The 17,615-nt window shown below is 43.3% G+C and overlaps 2 pseudogenes; both read left to right on the top strand.

Annotated features, from left to right (window-relative positions):
* Positions 1-1,768: 1,768 nt before the first annotated feature.
* Positions 1,769-3,441, top strand: LOC118729696 (annotated as a pseudogene).
* Positions 3,442-4,416: 975 nt separating this feature from the next.
* LOC118730052 lies at positions 4,417-5,332 on the top strand (annotated as a pseudogene).
* The last annotated feature ends 12,283 nt before the right edge of the window (positions 5,333-17,615 follow it).

The following is a 17,615-nucleotide window of genomic DNA, read 5'->3' as shown; positions in this document are numbered from 1 at the left end:
GCATGACATGAGTGGGTATTCATTTTTCCCACATTTAGATTAAAACACCAAGTCTTTGGTAAGGAATTCAGCTGGGAAGTGAGGGGGATTCAGCCCAGTAGGTGATTTTGGACACTACGTTGCAATTCTTTGCAGAAAGGGGACTGCGGGAAAAACTACCGCCTAAGCAGACCTGATGAGAGCGGATCTGATGGAGGACTCACAGCCTGACTAGTCACAGTATCTGCTGAGCCAGCTCTCCCTAGAACTGAACCCTGTCAGAATGCCCTTTGGTTGGGTCCTACTACCCTGTTTCCCCGAAAATAAGACAGTGTCTTATATTAATTTTTTCTCCCAAAGTTGAGCTAGGTCTTATTTTCAGGGGATGTCTTATCTTTCCATGCACTAGGTCTTATTTTTGGAGGATGTCTTATTTTCAGGGAAACACTGTAGTTGACTGAAAACTGCACCGACTTCACTAAAGAAGGACCTAGCCAAATGGTAAGAGGAGAACAGAGATCCCCAAAGGCATGTTGGTACATGTTGGTAGATGTCTGTAAAGGGTAGGGGTGGAGACCAGAGGAAGAGGCAGGGGAGCTAGGATTCCTAGGGGTCTTATATACCTAAGAGTTTGCCAGGTCCATGTGCAGTGCCTTGGGTGGCTGCACTTTCTTCTCAAATAAAACTTGGCAACATTCAAACTATGTTGGGCCCTAGCCAGTTTGACTCTGGATAGAAGGGCCTATGGACTGAAGGGTCCCTTGTTCGATTCTGGTCAAGGGCATGTACTTCGATTACAGGCTCTCGGCCCTGGTTGAGGGGTTGAGGGGAATGCAGAGGCAGCCAATCAATGTGTCTCACTCTCACATCGGTGTTTCTCTCCATTTCTCCCTCTCCCTTCCACTCTCTCTGAAAATCAATGGGAAAAATATCCTTGAGTGAGGATTAAAACAAACAAACAATGTTGTAAGGACCCAAAAAGCATGTTTAGGAATAACTTGAGTTAGAAAGATACCTGGACTAAAGAGCTAAATTTTCTTTTTCTTTTTTAAAATATATTTTATTGATTTTTCACAGAGAGAAAGAGAGAGGGATAGAGAGCTAGAAACATCGATGAGAGAGAAACATCGACCAGCTGCCTCCTGCACACTCCCCACTAGGGATGCGCCCGCAACCAAGGCACATGCTCTTGACAGGAATTGAACCCGGGACCTTTCAGTCCGCAGGCTGACGAGGAGCTAAATTTTCTTAATTTGAAACAAATTTCAAACCATAAATTATCAAAGGGCCAAGATTCCAAGATGCCTTTTTCCAAGAAACAGCAAGGTGAAGACCTTAAGCGGACGGCTCAGTTTTAAGAACATTTAAAAAATAACGTCTTTGGCCAGGTAGCTCCGTTGGTTAGACCATTGTCCTGATACGCCAAGGTTATGGGTTCATTCTCTGGTCAGGACACATATAAGTATCAACTAATGAATGAAAAATAAGTGGAAAACAAATTGATCTCTCTCTTTTCTCCTCCCTCTCTAAAATCAATAAAGAATTTTTTTTTCTTAAATTGAGTTTCATTAATCCTTTTCAGAACTTCAAAAGACTTGATCACACCCACAATCACACTACTCTTCAAATAAAGTGAGAAACTTAGGTTACACTAGCATATATACTAGGATAATGTATATATTATTAATTTTGGATCATGAAGTAAGTATACATAATAAAGAAATCAAACTTAAGCCAGTCCCAGATCTGTTTCTTGCTTCAACGGTGTCTGGACAGAACAGACCCTTCTCCAGCCTCCAAACACTCTCCTGTGCCTTATCCAGTCACCACCCTCAGAACCACCTCCGGGACCAGCCAACACACCAGTTTTGGGTGTTTGTTTGTTTTGTTTTCCTTAACTCCTTATTGCTGAACAACCATGAGCTCCCAAATTCGTCAGAATTATTCCACCAAGAGGAGGCTGCGGTCAACCGCCTGGCCAACCTGCATCTGCGGGCCTCTTACCCCTCCTCTCTCTGGGCTTCTATTTTGACCTTGACGATGTGGCTCTGAGGGTGTGGACCACTTCTTCCCTGAGTTGGCGGAGAAGAAGAGCATCTCTTAAAGTAGCAAAACAAGTGTGGCAGCTGCATTCTCTTCCAGGAAGTGCTGAAGCTTTCCCAAGATGAGGGGGCAAAACTCAGGATGCCATGGAGGCCGCCCTGGCCGTGGAGAGGGACCTGACCAGGCCATTTTGGAGCTGCGTGCCTTGGGTTCTACCCGGGCAGACCCTCAGCTCTGTGACTTCCTGGAGAACCACTTCCTGGCTGAGGAGGTGAAACTGATCAAGAAGATGGGCGACACCTGACTCACATCCCAGGCTGCTGGCCCCCGGGCTGGGCGAGCATCTCTTCGAAAGGCTCACCCTCAAGCACGACCAGGAGCCTTTGGGGCCCAGAGGCCTTCCAGAGGCCCCTGTGCTCCCCCCTGGTGTCTCTGGCTTTTACCGGAGCCTCTCCCCGAAACTACCGTGTTTCCCCGAAAATAAGACATCCTCCGAAAATAAGACCTACTTACAGATTTCCTTCTGAGTGAAATATAAGGCATTCCCCCGAAAATAAGCCCCCCCCCCCCCCCAGGCTAAACATGAGAGATTTGGTCCACTGATTCTGAAAGAAATGGAGTCACAAGAAATTCACCAGGAAATTCAGGAATTGGATTTTTATGATGATGTTCCAGAAGATGATGACATTATTGTCATTGAATAAATGAGTAAATTCTTGATACTGTAGGATTCACAATTTGTCTGGTTTGTGTTGACAACTACCGTACTACCGTACCGTATACAGGTAATAAATTTCCTTTATTTTCACTTAACAATAAATGTGTATCGTATTCTTCTTCATGGAAAAATAAGACATCCCCTAAAAATAAGACCTAGCACATCTTTGGGAGCAAAAATTAATATCAGACACTGTCTTATTTTCGGGGAAACGGGGTATTAGCCATTCTTTTAACCACCTGGAGCCCTCTCCCACACACCAAATAAAACAATAAAGCTTTTTGCAGAAAAAAGAAAAGAAAAAGAAAGAAATCAAATTTAAAAATTTATCCTAAAAATGCTATAGTACATCTCTCACTGCATTGGCAAAGAATAGAAGTGGGTTTTTAAATTCTTATTATTTTTTTAGTATAAGTGGTGTTTTATTTATTTTCCCCCCTTCTCCAGATATCTTAATTTTTTTTAAAATCTCTGGATGTAAGAAACAACAGTGTAGGCATTTATGAGGTTCTCAAATGAGCACGTGGTTAGGTGAAACAGAGAAAGGCCTTGCCCCTAAAGTCTGGCAGTCAGGGAAGACTGTCCACCTGTCTGTGCTTCTATTTATGTGATTTGAGGGAGGAGCTGCTACTTCAAGCTTTTTCTCAAAATTTCTCCCTCACCACCTGCCAGGAACTTCCATCTTTACAAAGCTGCTCTGAATTCTTGGCAAGGCTCTTATCACTGAACAAAACATTAGCAAGATAAGACTGTGCTTATCATTCAGAGTTTCTTCCCTTTAAATCTTAAGTTAGCAGAACTAACAGCGGATTAGGAAACAGGAGAGCTGCCTGGTAGAATACTCTTTAAAACCAGAAACATTTTTGCCTGAGAAAAGAAGTACATAAATCAGTGTTCTCCGAACTGTCTTCACCCCATAAGCAAATAATGTTTGAGCATGCACCCCTAGCCAGTGCATAGTTATAAATCACATGCATAAAATGGATGTATATTTTAAAATATTAAAAAGTAGTCACCTTGCCGAGACCGGTTTGGCTCAATGGATAGAGCGTAGGCTTGGGGACTGAAGGAACCCGGGTTCAATTCCGGTCAAGGGCATGTACCTTGGTTGCGGGCATATCCCCAGTAGGGGGTGTGCAAGAGGCAGCTGATTGATGACTCTCTCTCATCGATGTTTCTAGCTTTCTCTCTCCCTTCCTCTCTGTACAAAATCAATAAAATATATTAAATAAATAAATAGTCACCTTAAAACTAATTACAAATAAATAAGTAGTGCCCAGCTTGCGTGGCTCAGTGGTTGAGCATTAACCTATGAACCAGGAGTCCGTGGTTCAAATTCCAGTCAGGGCACGTGCCTGGGTTCTGGGCTTAATCCCCAGAGTGTGGCATTCAGGAGGCAGCTAATCAATAATTCTCTCTCATCATTGATGTTTCCATCTCTTTCCCCGTCTCCTTCTCTCTGAAATCAATAAAATATATATATATTTTAAAATGATAAGTAGCCTAATATTTTCTTTCTGCAACCTCGTGTATAACTTGGGCCAGCCTATGAGGATCACACTGCACTTCGGAGTCTACTAAAATACTAAAGGAGTCCATGAAAAAATATATGCAGCCTGGATTTCAATGCAGAATAAAAAATGCAAGTTGCAGGAAGAAGATGGACACATAAAGACAGAAGACACAGGCTCAGAGCCCGCATCTTGTGGGAGCAAAACCAGCGCCTGGCTCGGAGTAGCAGCAGCACCGCGGCTGCGAGGGTTTCTCTGGCCAGTGTCTCTCCTCCCTCCAGTCTACAGCATGAGGAATATCTTTGCAAACCTCTTCAAGGGCCTTTTTGGCAAAAAAGAAATGCGCATTCTCATGGTGGGCCTGGATGCTGCGGGGAAGACCACCGTCCTGTACAAACCAGAGCTGGGTGAGCTCGTGACCACCATCCCCACCACAGGTTTCAGCTTGGAGACCGTGGAATGTAAGAACATCAGCTTCTGCCAAATCCAGTTTGGCTCAGTGGATAGAGCACTGGCCTGCGGACTCAAGAGTCCGGGGTTCGATTCCGATCAAGGGCATGTACCCTGGTTACGGGCACATCCCCAGTAGGGGGTGGGCAAGAGGCAGCTGATCTATGTTTCTCTCTCATCGATGTTTCTAGCTCTCTATCCCTCTCTCTTCCTCTCTGTAAAAAGTCAATTTATATATATATATGTAAAAAACAAACAACAACAAAAATCAGCTCCACTATGTGGGGTGGCCAGGACAAGACCCGGCCTCTGCAGCGCCACCTCTTCCAGAACACACAAGGTCTCACCTTTGTGGTGGACAGCAATGACCGAGAGCGTGCGAATGGGGCTCGAGGGGAGCTTATGCGGATGCTGGCGGAGGATGAGCTCAGGGATGCTGTCCTGCTCGTGCTCGCAAACAAGTAGGACCTCCCCAATATCATCCATAAACGCAGATGAGATCACAGACAAGCTGGGCCTCCACTCTCTGCACCACAGGAGCTGGTACATTCAGGCCGCCTGTGGCACCTGTGGGGACGGGCTCTGTGAGGGACTGGACGGGCGGTCCAATCAGCTCTGGAACCAGAAGTGAGCCGAACTCCTCTCTCTTCCCCCTCCCTCCCTCCTTCCCCCTTGCTTTCCTCTCAGGCGGCAGATGTGCCCCTGTGGTGTGAGTGCCTGAAGCTGTCTCCATGGTCGGTCTCAGTGTGCTTCGTCATGCTGTACATGTGCAGACGCAGCCTGCAACCTGGTTTTTATTTGATGCAAATAGTTCTTGTTTCCCATGAGGCAGTTTCGGGTACTCCTATGCAATATTACTCAGCTTTTTTTATTGTAAAAAAAAAAAAAGAATCAACCCACTGTTTAGTACTGAGAAGGGATTTTAGGCACCCAGGGCGGGGCCTCTAGGAGCTGCTGTGAGATCCCCTCAACGCTCCGCCTCTGGGCTTTAAATCTGTGTTGAGATCCATTTTGACGGTTGGTTTTTAACCCAAACTCAGTACATTTTTTATAATATAAGGTAGGGGTGTCGAACTCAATCAGAGAAGGGGCCAAAATCTAAAATCCAGCCTAAATCGCGGGCCGAATGGTTTACTGAACAGTCATAAACTGTCATTGTGATGGAAACGCAGCGGAGTGCAGTGATGACAGCGCGGTGCGGGCCACATTGCAAGGCCTGGCGGGACGGATTTGGCCCGCGGGCCTTGTGTTTGACACATGTGATATAAGGTAAGGAGACACTTGAACACAGAGAAGGGAGAAATGTGCCTCGTTCTGCAGTAACGGCTTGAGTCAAGTCTGCCTGCGGTCTGTCTCCCATCTGGAGCGTGCAGTGGGCAGAACCAGCCACAATACGTTCTGCATGGTCACTTACGATCCCTGATTGGCTTTGTCTCCCTGGGTCATCTGCATCCCATAACATTCATGCTTGTACCTGTGCTTACACTACTGCCTATGGGGTGGGCTGGGGCCTGCGGCCACCACTCAGATCCCTTGGAAGGACCCCAGCCTTCCCTCCGGTCAGTGTGGGTCAGCACAGGTGCTTTGGTGGGACCACTCTGGCCAGAACAGGAGACCCCCATGGTCCCTATACATCATACTCACTTGCTCCAGGTTGTCTGGGCCTCACCAGTAGGAACGCAGACAGGTGACCGGTCATCTCAGAGCCTAGCTCCTCGGAGCCCCCGTCCAGATGTGCCTTCACTCCCTCAGCCAGCGAGGGTCAGATTGACATCAGAAACAACCACCTCTACTTTTTTCTTTTGTATTTGAGAAAACACTGAAGAAACTAGAGCTGTTAAAATTTATGTTGGAGAAAACCTCAGAACTGGTTTATCTGATGTCGTGGAACCTCTTACTGCTCTCAATACACGATCAGTAATCAACTGATTTGTATACTTGTTTTCATTTTTCATTTTGACAACAAGCACTATAATTATAGCTATTAGAATAAAATCTCTTAACTATTTTTTTTAAATCTCTTAACTATTAAAGAAGAAGAAAGAGAAGAAGGAACAGGAGGAGGAGGAGGAGGAGGAGGAAGAGGAGGAGGAGGAGGAGGAGGAGGAGGAGGAGGAGGAGGAGGAGGAAGAGGAGGAGGAGAGGGGGAGACACATGCCCATGAGGGAAAGGGAATGTGTCCTGGATATTTTGGTTGTGTTGTCTCTTGGTTTGTATTACATTTTATCACTCACATTTCTAAATAGGAACCATGGCACTCTGAGTTTGCATTTATTTAAAGTGTTAAATGTCAACTTAGTTCTCATAAGACAAGAACTATATATAGCAAGGAACAAATTAAAATCCTATGGAATATTTGAAAAGAAACGGAGGGAAGGACATGGAGGCCAATGGCACTTAAACATGCCCAACTGAATGAGGAAGACTGTGGACAGGAGGCACGGTCATCTGGTGAAGTGTTACCTTGGGAGGCTTAGTGAACTTAGTCCTGGAGAATGTTCAGGAAGAACGGAGAGTCCTTGTTGGGGGCATTCAAATCTGAGCACACACGAGCAATAAGAAGCCTTATCCATGACCGGAAGGCAGCCTATGACACTGATGGAGAGCCTGGGCCAGACATTGCTTCCTGGGCCCTGGACCCACACTCACCTCCATGGCCTCATACCCTTTATCTGGTAAAAGCCACTCCATTCTGGCCTCAGCTCAGCAGTCTCTTCTCCAGCGAAACCTTCCAGGCTGCTCTAAAGCTCAGTGGTTCATGTTCTCCTCGGTGCTACAGTGCATGCTTCTATTGTTATTTTTTTTACTGTGTACAATGATCAACATTGGTCTCTGGGAGAATACAGAACGCAGGAATATATGTTCTTTGGAACCTGTACTTATCACAGTGCACATAATACTCCCTAAAAGCTGATTGAAGAGATAAATGCTGAATTAGGAAGAATTGGAAAGATGAGAGAATCTAATAATCATGGCAAATGCCAATACCAATGAGGGAACGTAAAATATCATTGGGAAGTGCAGAAGTTGCAAAATTTTTGTGCTGAGACTCTTTTCCTACATCTTTGCAATCTGAGTCCTAGATTGTGCAGTGCACCTACAACATAAACTGTTGTCCTATGGCAGTGGTCGGCAAATTGTGGCTCTCGAGCCGTGGTTTGACGCTCTGTTAACTAATGAGTTTGCCGACCACCGGGATAGGAGCTTAATCACTAGGAACATCAACAGCCTGCAATTATTGGAATCGAGAGTCTAGGTCAGTGATCAGCAAACTGTGGCTCGAGAGCCACATGTGGCTCTTCGGCCCCTTGAGTGTGGCTCTTCCACAAAATACCACGGCCTGGGGAAGTCTATTTTGAAGTGGTGTTAGAAGAAGTTTAAGTTCAAAAAAGTTGGCTCTCAAAAGAAATTTCAACCGTTGTACTGTTCATATTTGGCTCTGTTGACTAATGAGTTTGTCATTAGTCAAGAGAGCAGCAAACCGCAGCTTGTGAGCCACATGTGGCTGGCGAGCTACAGTTTGCTGACCAGTGTCCTATAGGACTGAATCCATGTGATTCAAATTAAAGTGCAATCCATCACCCTGGCCAGTGTTTCTCAGTGGTTAGCATGGGTTTGATTCCTGGTCAAGGGCACGAACCTGGGCTGTAGTTTCAAAACCTGACCCTGGTCAGGGTACATGTGGGAGGCAACCAACTGATGTGTCTCTCTCACATCGATGTTTCTTCCCCCCTTTCTCTTTATCCTTCCCTTCCACTCTCTCTAAAAAACAATGGGAAAAATCTCCTTGGTGAGGATAACACACACACACACACACACACACACACACAGCACAAGCAACTTCCCAATTAATTGGACTAAAGCACAAAGTTCATGTGGATAACCAGCTTCCCAAGGAACTCTCTAATCCACATTGTGATGCTTAGTTACAGCCCTCAGAGTTTTCAGAAAGGAAATCACTTGGATTGTGCTTAGAATTTCAAACCAATTACTTGAATTTGAAATGTTTGTTTTTGGCATTCATTCAAATAATACTTCCTGTGCATACACTAATGTGTGCCAGGTCCCAGAATGTAAAAATAGATCAAGTGTGGTTCCTGATGTCTAGGGCAGAATGGGGTTGATGATGAAAGACTTCTATTTCCAGCAATATTGCAGGCTAGGTATTCTGAACCACCCTCAAATTAAAATAATTAATATGTTTTAAATATTCTTTGAATGCATTGCTGAGATGGCATGAGATTTTTTTTTTAAAAAGCCCATAGGCCCTAATCCGTTTGGCTCAGTGAATAGAGTGTCGGTCTGCAGACTGGAAGGTCCCACGTTCGAATCCAGTCAAGGGCATGTTGGAACCTTGGTTGCGGGCACATCCCCAGTGAGGGGTGTGCAAGAGGTAGCTGATTAATGATTCTCTCTCATCGATGATTCTAACTTTCTATCCCGCTCTCTTTCTCTCTGTAAAAAAATCAATAAAATACATTTTAAAAAAAAGACCCACAGAAGCCAAAACCTTATTGAAAGCAGAAATCCTTGTTGGTGCCAACAAAGTCTTTCTCCCCTGAGGCCATACCTGGGGTCTTGGATGCCTTCCTCTAGGGATGTGTGGGGCCCAAGGTGCAGAGTGGGTGGGCGGAGACATCATCCGGGCAGAGCTTCCTGACTTTTCTCTGGCCACACAAAGACCAAGGACCTTGACGTGGAGGTTCTGGCCCAGAGCCCACCCAGGAGGGAAAATCCAGCATAGTCCATTCCCATAAAGCTAGAATGAAAAATGTTGCCATGCAGAACAACACAGCAAAGAAAGTTAGCTTTCTGGCCCTTGGTGTCTGAAGAGGGGAATTTGAAAACACAAGCCAGTGTCTGTGTTTGTGGAGTGACAGTTGTTGGGTAGTTTGAAAACTCCTACCTGGGCCCTAGTCGGTTCGGCTCAGCATTGGCCTGCAGATCCGTGTTTTTCTCTCTACATCTGTCCCCCTTCCTTCCACTCTCTCTCTCAAAATCAATGGGAAAATATCCTTGGGTGAGGATTAACAAATAAACAAACAAACAAATAAATAAATAAATAAGCAAAACAGGACTCTTGTTTCCAACTCAATATTATGTATAAAAAACACATTTTTTCCCCTCTCTGGTTTGGCTCAAGTGGATAGAGCGTTGGCCTGTGGACCAAAGGGTCCTGGGCTCAATTCTGGTCAAGGACACGTACCTCTGTTGCAGGCTCCTTCCAGGCCCAGGCCCCTGCTTGGGGCTCATGCAGGAGGCAACCAATTAATGTGTTTCTCTCACACTGATGTTTCTCTTAGTCCTTCCCTCTCTCTTCCACTCACTCTAAAAATAAATGGAAAAATATCCTCAGGTGAGGATTAAAAACAAACAAACCCACAATAACCCAATTTTCATGAAAGAAAGAAAAGAACTCCCCTCCCCTTATCCTCCCCCGTCCCCACCCCCCTAGCCTCCCGGCTGGGATTTTTATTTAACTTGGTTTCCAGATTCTAGTAAGTTGCAAAAGAAAAAGAAAATCTCCAATAGAATAACTCACCTTTAATTGAGGCCGCAAGAATGTCTATAGATAAAATTCCAAAGAGGTGAGTTGTTTCACAATAAAAAGAAGTAAACAACCAACCAACCAAAACAAACAAGGTGCTACAGCTGAGCAAAATAAAATCCTCAAAGGCTTCAGATATTAAAACAATCACACAAACATTCTAGAATAACAATGTTTAAATAAAAAGCCTTATCTCAGACATAAAAATACTAAAATGTCATCAAATCAAATTCAGAAGTGCATTAAAAGAATAGCATGTCTATGAAGAGCTTATTCCAGCAATACCAAGATTTTTCAAAATTAGATTTACTAAATATTAAAAAAAGAAAAAAGAAAAAAAAAAAGATGCACATGTCTGTCACTGCTCTCACCCCCACCCTCACCCTCATTCAAAAACAGGTAACTGACGAAATTCAACAATTTCTGGAAATACCAGAAACCACAGGAAGAACTTTCTGTACCTGACAAACAGGATTTACTAGAAATCTCTGTCAACATTAGAATAATGTTAACTATTCAAAGCATTTCCATTAGAATCAGAACAAGACTCTGATGAAGCCAAAACCGGTTTGGCTCAGTGGATAGAGCATCAGCCTGCGGACTGAAGGGTCCCAGGTTTGATTCCAGTCAAGGGCATGTGCCTTGGTTGCAGGCACATCTCCAGTGGTGTGTGTGTGTGTGTGTGTGTGTGTGTGTGTGTGCAGGAGGCAGCTAATGGATGTTTCTAACTCTCTATCTCTCTCGCTTCCTCTCTGTAAGAAATCATTAAAGTATAAAATAAAAAGACTCTGATGAAGAAAGGTAGAGAGAGATGGGTTCTAGGTGAGAATACCCACCATCAGCCCTGGAAACACACTAGGCACTGGTTCTTTTGTAGTGATGATCCTATACCTAGTAAATTGCTAAGTCAACTGACAAACTTCTAATATTAATGAGAAATTTCAGCAAGCAAGATGGCCAGATCAAGAATTGATAGTCTGGCTGGGATGGCTCAGTGGCTGAGCATTGACCTATGAACCAGAAGGTCACAAGGTTCGATTCCTGGTTGCGGGCTCCATCTTCAGTGATCAGTGTTTCTCTCTCTCTCTGTCTCTCTCTCTCTCTCTCTCTCTCTCTCTCTCTCTCTCTCTCTCTCTCTCTCTCCCCCTTCCTTTTTCCTTCCCTCCCCTCCCTTTTTTTCTGAAATCAATAAAAATATATTACAAAAAATAAAAACTTAATATAAAAAAGAATTGACATACAACAATTAGTTGTTTTTTTACATGCCAATGATAGCCAATAAAGCAAAATCATGAAAAAATTGGTCCTTGTATGGTGGCAACTAAAATATATAATGTCACTAAGAAATATGAAGAAATCTATAAAATTTCACTAAAAGATATAATCAATACCAGAGTAAATGGAAATACATACACCATATACCTGCAAGAGAAGATTCAAATAGCAAGTATAAAGATATACTTCAATTAGAGGAGTGTTTAAATAAACACTTAGGGAAAAAGTGTTTAGGAAAAAATTATTTGCAGTTGTTAATTAGATGTTAATTCATCTTAATGTAGTGACATGGAAAGATCTCCAGGGGAAAGACACATTTTAGCTAGTTAAAGATCGATATATAGGGTACAATCCCATTTCTGTGAAAAGCAGAGCAAACGTGTGTCTTTGCATAGGTATCATTCTGGTTTACCTGTTGCTCTCCAGCAAACCACCCCAGAACTGACTTGCTAGGAATCTGTGATGTGCGCAGGTGGATGGTGCGGCTGTCTCTACTCACTTGGCAAGCACCTGGGGCTGGAATAATCTCCAGGCTCATCACTCTCCTGTCTGGTGGCTGGCACCGGCTCCAAGCTGCAAAGCAGCTGAAGACGTAGCAGGAATACCGGTCCGCCTCCACCAGGGGCTGTGTCCCAAGGGCAAGCATCTGTGAAGAGGAAGGACCGGTCAGTCAAGGTGTGCTGTCTGCGGCACACTCCTGGTGAGGATAGGTAGGAAGGCTCACTGAGGCTAGGGGAGGGGAAACCAGGCCCTGCCTGTGGTGAGAGGAGGATGAAACTTGTGGTTTTAAAACCACCAGAGAGGAGTGTACATAATTAAAAAAAAAAAAAAAAAAAAAAAAAAGATCTGACGCTACTTATACTCACCAACTGTTGCTATCTGCTATCTTGGGGGAAGTTAGTGGGATTGGGAAGTGGTGGGTGATTTGTTCAGTATATACATACACCCAAGGTGAACTAGCTTAAGAACAAAATCATTGATCGACTCACATCATTGGATGGTTCCAGGGGTTCGTGTTGCTTCAGATATCCCAAAGAGGCCATCAGGCAGCTCTGTTTCTCTCCATTTCCCAGGAAGGACTTTCTCCACCTGGTGGGTAAGGCAACACGCATAAAACCCCTCTCAAAGTCACTCCTGGTTGGCACCTCCAATGGAAAGAGAGAAAGTAATCATGCTGGTAGCTCCAAAACAAAGTTCCAGGCAAGATACACAGTGATGGTCTTGGGGCACCTGCCTATTCTTACACTCAACACTGTGGCCAGCAGGGGGGCGAGTTTTGATTGGCAACAGCAACCTATCACCTGCAGATCTCTTCAGAGCTGCTTACTATTCTTACTCTGATTTCCTTTCTTGTGTTTGCTTCTATGTATTTAAAACTTTTCCCCTCCCTCACATTTCACCCAGCATTTTAAGTGTTTGGGGGCTTTCTCAGTCTACCATATCGATCAGAAATTCTTCTCAGCTTCCACAGAGTGGTATACTCTTTCAGTGACATCCTTTTTTTATTTTATTGTCCACATCTTTATTTCTAGGATAGACAGTCTGATTTTTTTGCACTCAAGGAATGTTTGCCTGGCCCTGCCAACTACCAAGAGGCCAAGTTGCCCCATCACAGATGAGGGGACGCATGATCTTGGAGATGGAATAGTCTTTTATCCCATGCATGCTCCAGTGTTATGACTTTATTGGGAGGCTAGAAAAGTCATTCATTAGCTTCTTTCCTATGTCAAATACTAAAACTATGTATTAATAAAATTGTCATTAAGTCATACTGCAAAGTAACGTTATAGGGTCCACAGGAAGTATAATAAGTAACTTCATCCATGTAGTTATAGTGAACCTGCCACTTTGATTTTTTTCTGGTATGATCAAATTTGCTCTCCTATGGTATATTTAGCTAGAATATATTTTTCAAAAATTTGTTTGCTCGGCAAGCTCCGTGATAGGATTATTACTTTAAGATTTGTACCACCCGGGTATGTCCTGCCAGAAGTTAATAAGTGTTAATACTGTACTTACTTTGCATGGGACTTGCGGATCGTTTTTGGAATAGAGTACTGTGAACAGGCCCCACAGAAGCTTCATGATTGTCCTCGTACATTCTATTCTCCGCCTTTCCTCTGGCAGCTCAACCCAGGTTTCATTTTTGTTAACCTGCTTCAGTCCAGAAATAAGGTTTTCAAAATTTGCAAAGTGAAACCCCCCTTTTCATCCTTCGGTACTAGTATTAGTACCTTCAATTAACTGATATTTTGTGGGTAGATCTTTATGTATTTCACTATTAGTCAACTTTCAATTTTGCATGTTTATGGAGATCAATGATGACAAGAATAAAAAAATATTTTTAAAATCATGTATACTGACCATGGAATAATTAAAATCTTCACCACCACCTACTTTTTACTCACTTTACATCCCAACTGGTGGGAAAAGAATGAGGCCAGATCTAATCTGGTTGCCATGGTGGCAGTATAACCATCCATTTTAAATATGCCATCTATCAGGGCAAGGATTTTAAAAGCAGAAAGACTTACTCTAAACATAGTACCTGACTGTCCAAACCAGACTTGCAGGAACTCAGCGTCTAGCATGCTATCTGCCCGCCGGCCACAGTTGATGCCCAGTGGGTCTGTTTCCCCCTGGGCCAAACTATTTCTTAAGTCACATCTGTGCTGCAGAGAGAAAGCCATGCCACTTGTCCTCATGGCTGCTCTGGTTCTGGACTTCCCTTTATCTTTTCCATCTGCACTTAAGGCATAGTCAGTTAATTACTGTTACTTGCAACCAGAATTGATGCTTAGATGTCAGCCTGTGCCCTGGAGGGTTGCAGGTTCAATTCCAGCCCACAGCATATACTTAGGTTGCAGGTTCAATCCCTGGCCAGGCAGGAGGCAACCAATGGATGTTTTTGTCTCATTGAAGTTTCTCTCTTCCTCTCTCTCTCTCTCTCCCTTCAAGGGAAAATATGTCCTCGGGTGAGGACTAACAACAAAAAATGGATGCTTAGATATAATGATAGAGGAAACATAAATATTTATCAAGCAATTTCTCATGCAAAATAAATTTGAGAAAAAGCATACAATTCCTAACATTGTTGTAAATGGATAAATGGTTAATAAACCCTATGAGTAATTATTTACAACTGTTTTTATAGAACTTTATAACAATATATTGAATTATTAGATGATCAAAATCTAACCAAATTCTCAAATATTAACCATTTTAATAAAATATTGCATTTCTAGGGGGGGGGAAAGAAGTGTAATACTTTGCTGCTGCAAATAAAAGCTCTACTTCCTTTTTAAAAACAAATATATTTTATTGGTTTTTTTACAGAGAGGAAAGGAGAGGGATAGAGAGTTACAAACATCGACGAGAGAGAAACATCAATTCACCTGCCTCTTGCACACTCCCCACTGGGGATGTGCCCGCAACCAAGGTACATGCCCTTGACTGGAATCGAACCTGGGACCTTTCAGTCCGCAGGCCGATGCTCTATCCACTGAGCCAAACCGGCCAGGGCAAAAGCTCTACTTCTTTACTTCTGTGTTCTACAAAGAGAAATAGAATCATTTACAGAAAAGCAGCTGCAGGCATACTCCTCAGGCAGGATGAAAGAGGAAGTGACTACTTTCTTCTCTTCAAAGGCCAGACTTGACTTTAGCTGTAAGGAACCTCAATTTCATTTTGCAGAATATACCTGCTAACTAGAATAATCAACTGACCAAAAATATTACTCAAATCATTATGTGTATGGTGTTTAACATTAATATACCACTGTCACACATTAGCTAGGTCGGTTCTCCCACGAAATATTCATTATCACTGGCCTTATTTTGCCTGAGGATATAGGCAGAGGCGTGACTTCCCCAAAGTTAGACTGGGGAAAACTAGTCCCGATTCAAGCTGAAGCCGGTTTGGCTCAGTGGTAGAGTGTCGGTCTGCGGACTGAAAGGTCCCGGGTTCGATTCCAGTCAAGGGCATGTACATTGGTTGCGGGCATATCCCTGGTAGGGGGTGTGCAAGAGGCAGCTGGTCGATGTTTCTCTCTCATCGATGTTTCTGGCTCTCTATCTCTCTCCCTTCCTCTCTGTAAAAAAATCAATAAAATATATTTTAAAAAAAACAAAAACACAAAACTAGTCCCGATTCAAGCTTTCTGACTTCAAATCTCATGATAATTCTAGGACAGCACTCTGCTCCTGGCAGGTTGCTTAAAACCTTTTGGGTATAAATACAATCCTAGAATTTGCTACAGGGCAAGACAAGAAGCGTGCTAGGACAGGGCACTGGTTCCCTGGAGGAAAGGCAGATGCATATGCTGTGCTGGGAAGCACAGGCCTTTCGTTCAGGTAACAAGTCCAGCAATGCCGAAGACTTGAGGCTGACTGCCCTGGGCTCCTATTCCAGCATTACTCTACAAGTTTATCTTCAGTTTTTGTCATAAATTGAGAGTAATTCCCTACCACACAGGGCAGTGTGCGCAAAGACAAGATTGCTGTGAACATTTAGCTTGCTCCTGGCATCAATGCCAGGTTCTGACCACTAGGCCGATCTTTAGGTGTATGATGGTGGTAAGAGAAGACAGAGATTGCAGCCAAGTATGGGATGGGTGACCTGGTGTGAATCAGGCCCCCTCACCTGGGTCTTAGCATCCTCACCAGAAACACTAACATCTTCATGGCGAGGTTGTTTTAAAAAGTTTACATAAAGTCTACGAAGAACTTAGCACAGCGCTAGCTCCTGTCAGGCAATTAATGGTGGCTGTTATTTCTATATGTCAGCGATGCTGAAAGACTTCAAGATGAGTTGCCTAAACAAAAGCATTTTAATAGAAAAACTCTGGTTTAACAAAGCATTGAGTGGTTCAAATCAAGGTTTAAGCTGTTCCTGTTTGCAGTGACTTATTTTTAAAGTAGGGATTTTAAACAAGAAAGTATCAACCCCATCTTTATAAATAAAATCAGGTAATACAAAGTTCTTCCTGGCTGGTGTGGCTTAATGATTGAGCATCAACCCATGAACCAGGAGGGGAGAAAGGATGTCACAGTTAGATTACCGGTCAGGGTCCATTGATGTTTCTAGTTCTCCATCTCCCATCCTCTCTTTGAAATCAATAAAAACATATTTTAAGGAAGGCGGGTGGGGTCAGGGAGCAAAACAAAAAAACAAAACACCAAGCAAACATATTAAAAAAAAAAAAGTTCTGAAGCAAGAGAAGTGACCTAATCTTTTTCTTTACTCCAGTTAAAACCATGTATTTGTTGTCATATGTTTGGGGGGGGGGGGGGGGAAAGCACAGTTTGGTTTGAGGAAAGCAACCTTATAGTTAAAATAAATATTCTAAAACAAAGACCCTCATAAAAACCTCAAGAGACTGTCTTGATTCCCGACAGTCCTCTTTCCCAGTTATATTTCTGAGCCCTCCATACATGTAGCCTGAAAGGGTGATGAGAACTCTAGTGCCTCAAGCAGTAATTAATTAGCAATATCTCCAGATTAAACAAACATAAAAGTCTACCTCCCAAACTGCCTCAAACTACCTGGACCCCAAAATGAAAGAGGAATGGCCCTGGCTGGGATGCAGAGTGGTTAGAGCACCAGCCCATGCACCAAAGGGTCACAATTTCAGATCCTGGCGCCTGTCAGGATAGGTGCAGGAAGTAACCAATTGATATGTTTCTTTCACATCAATGTTTCTCTCTTTCTCCCCATCTTCCCTCCCTAACCTCCCACTCTCTCTAAAAATCAATGGGGAAAAGTAATCCTGTCAGGATTAACAAATAACAACAAAATTAAAGAGGACTGGATTACAAGCTAAAACCCAGAGGGAGACAGACAATATATCCTAAAATCTTGTTCCATACATGCCAGTGATTCCAACCACTCATGAATTACTTCAGCCGGAACAATGGAGAAAAGCTAGATCTCCTGCAAAAGCAGTCTTTAAAAGTGCAGAGACAAAAAGTTAATGATTTTGCCTAATGAAAGGGTGTAATGTCTTGATACATTTTACCCAGAACACTGTATGCATGACACAAAAGGTTATTTCAAGTGAATACTCAGTCTTTCTAAAATAACTATATTCCCT

This window comes from Pipistrellus kuhlii, unplaced genomic scaffold, assembly GCF_014108245.1.
Source record: "Pipistrellus kuhlii isolate mPipKuh1 unplaced genomic scaffold, mPipKuh1.p scaffold_m20_p_3, whole genome shotgun sequence".
Taxonomy (NCBI): Eukaryota; Metazoa; Chordata; class Mammalia; order Chiroptera; family Vespertilionidae; genus Pipistrellus; species Pipistrellus kuhlii.
Note: the sequence above shows the minus strand (reverse complement) of the source record. Positions and strands in the feature narration are given on the sequence as shown.